The following is a 7,653-nucleotide window of genomic DNA, read 5'->3' on the forward strand; positions in this document are numbered from 1 at the left end:
TTCTAATTCAATTTTAATAAAGTGTGTAATTGAATAAGGTGTAATTGGAATAATAAAATATTTAGGTAATCATATAAAAAATTATAAAAATAAATAGACAAAAATATGAATTTAGCAAATTACATTTTTTCATAAATGCTAAGTTAAAATTCTTTTTTCAGCGTGAGATGATAATATAAATAATTTATAATAATTTGGAAACTTATTATCCTTGCAAAAATTTCTCGATCGGGAGAGGGGGGGGGGGGGGGGGGGTGTTGTGGTTATGCGAAATGGCGGGAACAGGGGAAGCAGATTGTGAAGAAGAATCGGACGGAAAGCGATGCTTCTTCATATGGGATGAAGACGAATCTCAGCTGTACTACCATCCTAGGTCAGCCCTATTGCTTTCAATTCTTCCTCTCCTTTTCTCATATTCTGTGAATACAAGTTAGGGTTCTGTCAAACCCCGATTCCCTTCATGTTTCTAGTTAGTTCTTCACGATTTCTTCCAATTCTGTGTGTGACTAAATTTGGGGAACGAAAAATTAGTCGTATGATTATCTGATTGCTGATCTCTGTGTGTGTGTGTGTTTATGTTTGTATTTGACGACTGATTGTATATATCGACGAGTAATTTATTGCAGAGTTCTTGGATAACTAACCCTGAGGTTTTTTGTTTTGTTTTTGTTTTAATCATTGGAAGCTACCATATATGAGAGCAGGTATAGGTGCATTAATCAAACAAAAAGATCCGTGCTTATGCCCTTCAGAAAGAATTCCTTGTTGTAGGTCTTGTGTGCCCATATGAGTTTAAAGTAATTCGAGACAAATTGTTTTTGAGGATCAAGCCTCAAGTTTTAATTATATGTTAAACATAAAGCCTATAATTGTGATGTTTTGATCCTGTATTGGCATGCTTACAACTAGAAATTGAGTGATTTCCGGTTCCTTGCAGCAAGAAGCACTGGTATGTAGTGCCCCCATGTGTGTGCTTCCACTTGATTCACTGGCATTGTAAACGGAGGTTGACAGAGGCATTAGTAGAAAAATTATACCGGTTTTTTGGTCCCCTCAAAGAGTAATTAAATTGAATGGTTTATGGAAGAGGGCCAATAATAGGACTCTATCCATTTCCAACACATGACTATACACATGCTTGGTGGACAACTCAAAATATGTCTGTCTCATGTAATGCAGCATGTCAAACAATGGTGACGAGTGGGTATGGTATGTTAAATAGCAATGACTTGATTGAAAATGGGTCTAGTTTCATTAAGGCTATAAATAGGTAGTCTTGGTTCATTGTTTGATGGACCACTCTCAATAATCTACGGAGTGATATATCTAGATTATTATGGTTGTGTCACGTGATAGTGTGTTTCACAACTTGATAACCGGAGTCTTGGTGTGGTGTGATATCTGAAACCGTGAGGTTAGCATGTTTTGACTACTGGATTATCCCCTTATGATGGTGTGGACGTAGGTTGTTAAACAGAACCACACTAATTTTCCCTGTGTCATTATGTTCTCATTTGATTTTTGTTTATGTTTTTGGTTTGCATGATTTGATCCTAACACATCTTGCGTCACAATACATGAGAAGCACATCCTTTACCAACTTTTTGAATGCCTCAATGGACATTGGTACTAATGCTAGTTAAGGTTTCCACTGTAGGAGAGTCAGATCGGAAACTTTTTAAGTAAAATTTGACATTGCAGTTCTTCTTCTTTGGCATTTCTATCATCACTGCTACTGGAATTAAACTTTGATTGTTCTTTATCTGCTGTTTCATTTCTCATTCCTCATCTGGCCTTTGGAAGTAATATATGGCAAATTTATCAGTTTCAGTGCAGGCCTATAAGTCGAGGAGTCATAGCGTTAGCCTCCATGTCAACTTATGATCCCTCCAACCCATTGGGGCTTCCCAGAATTTGTCAATTGATCAGAATATCCAACAACTGTCACGATCCAGAGGAAAGACTATAGCTCGAGTGCTTCACAAGGATTTGTCTTCATTGCCAGGTCCAATCTACACATCTAAAAGTACCTTTTAAACTCTTCTTGTTTTTAATGTTAACTATTGTTTCTAATTACCAACATTTGTTGTCATTAGAAGTTATTAAGCAAAAGTATAATACAACCGTGTGAACATAGTAACAAAAATTAGAACAAACCTTGTCATTAATTAATTCTTAAATTCAACCATATCAAATTAGAAATCATTGTAAAATCAAAAGTAACAAATGGTTTCAACCCATACAAATGCAATAATCAAAATCGTAATGAACTAACAAGGCTGTGATGTGGGTCTAAATTCGAAGACATTTTGCAGTTGTGACAATGGCTTTTGAACTACTTATTGGGCCAATGTTCTAAGAATCATTGAGCTGGTACTTGGGCTGCTTGTTGGGGTAGAAGAGGCCAAAATGCGCCTCAGTCTCAGCTCCATCCTTCTGGTTCTCATCAAACATGGCGAACAAGTATGTTTCTATGGCGTTTCCCGGCCTCATTGGAGTCCCTGATCCCTTCACATGCTCAATCAAATTCCTGTAGTATGTTGCTGCGTTCTCCATGGTTGCTCCGGTGCCTCCTTCCGACGGCCACCCACTCTCTGATACAACTATCTCCATGCCTCCCCCGCCGGCCCTCTCCACGGCCGCGTGCATGGCATCCAGCATTGCGTCAAACAGGTTCCGATATCCAAACTCGCCGTCCTGCACCACCACTCCGGCGGGCGTGAACAACGCATATGGGAGCTGAATGTTCTGGGTATCTCCTGTTACATCAGCTCATATTGTTTTGTTATACATATAATACTTGAATTTGTATACATTTAACGAATGAAGCAATGCTCACCGGCATAGGCAAAGTAAGGATATATGTTGGCAAGCAATGGAGCTCCGGTCTTGGCCAGGAAGTCGATGATGGGGACAATGAACGACCTGGCATCGTCCCTGAAAGAGCCCTGCGACGGTGGGTATGAATTTCCCAGCAGTCCCATGTACGTTGCAGTCGAGACCTTGATCCAACCTTGCAGGCCGGCAGCTGCAAGAGCGCTGCGAATGTTCTGCATCGCTGGGAGAACAAACTGCGTGAAGACAGACGACGACACGCCATTAGGGTCCACCTCGTTTCCCACTGAGATGTACCGGAACTTGACGTCTGGGAAGAAGACGACGACGTTCCTCAGAACCCACTGCGCCGCGGCCGAGGAGTCCATTGCCAGAGCCTGAAGATCAGAGTTGGGAACATCAAGGATGAGCTCAATGTTGGAGGCTCTCAGGGCTCGGAGAATTGCATGGTCTGGATAGTATATTCTCATCTTTCCTATTCCATTGGCTTTGTACAACTCAACCACTTCTTGTTCTGATGGCAAATTGCTGCCCAACCTTCCATTGCAGACGCCTACATATGGGCCAACTGCATTTGAGGAGCCAATGTTCAAATCAAATCAAAATTACATTTCATCCAAAGATTGAGAAACACAGAGATGGAGGAGTTGGAAAGGCGGCTAGCTAAATAGAGCAGAAATTGAACTTGAAGAATACTGCAAACCTTGCATTGTTGTTGGTGAAGAAGCCATGGAAGAGCTAGAACTAAGCAAATGAAGCTTGAGATAATTGTTTGATTAAATTTAATTTAGCTCACCTCTCCTCATGCAGCCTTTAAATATATGATGAAGAGTTGAAGCTCAACTCTTCCATGCCACTTGTCCAATATTTTAAATATTTATCAAAGTGCAAGCTGTCTTTATTTTTTTTTAATAACATATAAATTTTAATAAATATCATGGAGTAGGACAAATGATTTATTACACGTGTTCGGGAGTTTGAGAGGTTTGACTTAAAATAAATTTATTTGTTCACATAAAATGTTATAGAGCAAGTGGATCATGAGTTTTAGGAAGATAAGATATGTTCAAATTGAATGTTTTTTGAAATTAAGATATTTTTTGAGTTTTTTTTATGAAAATTATAGAAATTTTAATAAAATATTTTATAATTATATGTAAGAAAATTATTTATGTAATGTCATGTGTATAGTTGGACATTTTTTATTGGACATTTGCAAGGTGTCCAGATGCAAGTGTGTCTTGACCAAGACATTTTTAAGATAAACAAAACTCCTCAACTAGCATGGCTGGCTGCTACAAAATCCTCAAGCTTCTGATTTGTTGGGGCATCATTTTGTCTGACCTAGTGACCCTTGACTTTAGGACTAAACTTTTGTTCCCTAAAATGTGTTCCCACATGTAGGGCTGCAAAATGAACTTTATAAATAATCCTATTTATATAGTACTTCTCTTTTGGATAAAATTTGGACAATCCAGTAGGTTTTTCTAAGTTACTTAAGCTTTACTATTTTATATGGGTTAGATTTATTACTTAATATTTAATTTTTAACCCAATCAAAATTTAACACCTCTTTGACACTTAGTAGCCGATCGAATCCCAATAATGTGGCATGTGGATAGTTGAGAAGTGAGAGTTGAGCCTTCGATAAAGTTTAAAAAACTCAGTGGGTATTATACATGCTTAGGTGTTAATATTTTATAAGTTAAATTTAATATTTAATTTTCAACTTTAACATTAATTAGATGAATTAAAATTTGGTGACGCTTCATTTAAATTTGAGAACCCATTAAATTTTTTAATCCCCATTCTAAAGCCTGAGGTAGAATGTCATTGTGACCATATTATCTCTTCTAAATTTATTGTTACATAAATTTGTTAAATTACGCGTGCAAGTGAAAAATAAAAGATTTTAAATGAAAGTTCACTTTAAATGTGTGATGTTTAGCCATTGTAATTTAATTTTTGTTTTTATTAAGAAAATTTTTAAATGAAGATAAGATTTTTTAAATGGTAGAGTCTATTGTGGTTTTTTATTAAAAAACTTAATTATTATAATTCGGAGATCATAAGACTAAATCAAAAAGCAACTTCTTTTTCAAGTTACTTTGCCCATAGAAAGCAAATAAGAAATGGTAGAAGAAACTATTGCGTAGAGATGACAAGACACCGTTTGAGTGACTTTGAATGGATTTAGAATTTTGGGTTTTTGGATAAATAATTTTTTTTAAAATTTTGTTGTATTATGATTTAACTTAAAAATATTTGTTTGATTGTTTGGTGTGTAACGTCTAATTTTTTCTTATCTAGAATGAGATTTGATGAATGTATTTTATTCGAAAATCAGTGTGTGATAATTTAATATGATCATAATCTACCTTTATATAAGAAAAAAGTAAAATTTTTATACATATTATTTATGAAATTTAGGGTTTTGAACACTAAATATGATGTTTGCAAGTCAGGATAAAAGTGATAGGCTATTGCCCGAGAAAGGAGAAATCAACAAGCTTGAGTTTCTCGAGAAAGTAGATGTTGGCTCAAACAAGTAGCAGAAGGTTGAAATGGGAAAGAGATGGATGTCTACACGGGAGAAAAGCTTCATTGTCCAAGAAAGAACTGCTACAAGGCAATATATAATTGGAAAGCACGAGGGATTTCTCCCCGGGACAATGGTGTTAAGGAGTAACAACTTGTCACTTTCTCTCGACATGCAAATTACCTCAATTTTTTTGCCTAGTTCTATTTGTTCTTAATCTTCCCTCATTATAAATTTAATTATTATATTTTAAGTAATGATAATTTTACACCTGCATGTACTTGAAAACCCTCTAAATTTCATAAAGAAAACTAAATTTCAGCATTTGGTATATGAATTTTATAAATAACTCTAATTATGTAACGTTACTCTTCTTGTGAAGCTTAGCAGTGGATCAAACCCTAATATTATTGACACCTTTAGTCAAGATTTTTGGGTCGGAATCATGAGGTTCAATGTCATTCTTACTAGAGCTCTTATTTGAATCATCTTTTTGTGACTTCAAGCAAAATGATATTTTCGTTTCCATCGTCATTTTTGTTGATATTGTTTCTCTTAAATAACATGATACTTTCTCTATGTCTTGTAATGAGATTATATATTTTCTCTTATTTTTTATACATTAAAAAAGAGGAACTCAAATGGGAGTTCATCTTCAAGGGGTGATGGTTACCTTTTCCATCTATTATGATTTGGAGATGTTGAGAAATCTGTGAACTAAACACACAACTAGATTCATTAGTACCAAGATCTAAAATGAATAACTGAACAAAATCGAAAAATGAATGCAACACCACGTACACACATAGAAAATAAAGAACGCAACGTATACGTATTCGGATTCAAAAAAATCTTACTCACAATAGAGGCTCCGTCTTTAGTCAATCCACTAAAATATACAATAGGTTTATAGAGATTACAAGCAGTCAACAACAATTAGAAAAATCACTTACAGTATCGACAAATCGACGAAGAACAGAGTACAAAAGTTTCAAAGAAACAAGCTATTCACAGCTTTCACTCTCGCCATTCTCACTCACTATCACGGCACTTTGATTTCAAGATGAAAGAGAACATACAAAGCTAAGGTTTCTCTCTTGCACGATTGCTTCCTTCCTTGCGTTTTGTTTGCTATTTGCACATTGAATTAATCACTATTCTGCTCCCTATTTGCCTTATATACACGTGCAACTCAAGATAAATGGCAGACTTGGACTTGGGCTCAGTTTACTATATGATACCAATGGCCCATGGCCAATATAATATTATATTACATAATCCAAATTCATATTACCATAATATAGAATGCCAAATGCACATACAAAAAAAAATGCAACCCAACTGTAAAATACATCAATTTATTTAACATCAAAATATAACACTATATGTCATATGACAATTACATGAATTTATTTATTAAACATATAACATATCAATATATTTTGAATCACAAATATTAACAGGAAAACCTTAGTCTCATGAAATAACTTGTTTTAATTATATATTTTAAAATTAAATATTATAGTGGCATTTTTGAAAATTTAAGGCTTTGAAGACCAAAGCCGATGCTTGCTTATGCCTCGTGATGGCAAGAATTCATTTACAACCTTTGATGATGTTAGAATAGTTACTAATTAAATTTGTATGACTTTCGAAAGATTCAAATTTTATCTCAAATTCATTTAGATTTAAAACCTAAAGATGATTTATCTTTGATACTTGATGAGGAGAACGCTCTCGGTCCCATAATTACGCCAAAACGGATATCTAGTGGAGGTCAGAAGATACGTTTCCCAATAGGGAGTTTAGTCTGTGATCTTCTTGTTTAAATCTAGAAGATACATGACAGACAAATATCGCCACGTCAATCGGATAGGCACTCAGTAAAGAAATCTCCGAAGTCGTAGGAACAGGCTAACCCACCGAAGGTCACGGAGGCAACAGCTATCCCGAACTCCTCGGAGACGGATATTATTGCGAAATCCTTATCGGGAAAGTTTCGAAAAAGGCGGAGGGGAGATCCCGAAGATCCCTCCATGATCCCTATCCCGAGAAAAGGTAAGAGAAAAAGGTGGGGGATTCTTCTTATCCCCTTCTGGAGCATATAGTTTAAAAGAGACAATTAATCATCGATTGAGGGAGAACTAACTTGATCGTCGGAGATTGACCGGGGGAACAAGTCCCTATCTCCATTGCAGGTACCTTCGGAGAGCCAAGAAGGGAGCGTGCGGCTACCACTTCATAAAATTAATCATCAATTAGCGCCCACCGTGGGGCTG

At 35.9% G+C, this 7,653-nt stretch overlaps 1 long non-coding RNA gene across 1 annotated transcript; it reads left to right on the plus strand.

Moving 5' to 3' along the window:
- The first annotated feature begins 246 nt into the window (after positions 1–246).
- LOC127791100 (uncharacterized) lies at positions 247–3,768 on the plus strand. Its single transcript, XR_008020860.1, has 4 exons — positions 247–373; positions 1,826–2,005; positions 2,316–3,284; positions 3,385–3,768. It is a non-coding gene; the product is annotated as an uncharacterized LOC127791100 (long non-coding RNA).
- Positions 3,769–7,653: the final 3,885 nt, after the last annotated feature.

This window comes from Diospyros lotus, chromosome 14, assembly GCF_014633365.1.
Source record: "Diospyros lotus cultivar Yz01 chromosome 14, ASM1463336v1, whole genome shotgun sequence".
NCBI classification, from domain to species: domain Eukaryota; kingdom Viridiplantae; phylum Streptophyta; class Magnoliopsida; order Ericales; family Ebenaceae; genus Diospyros; species Diospyros lotus.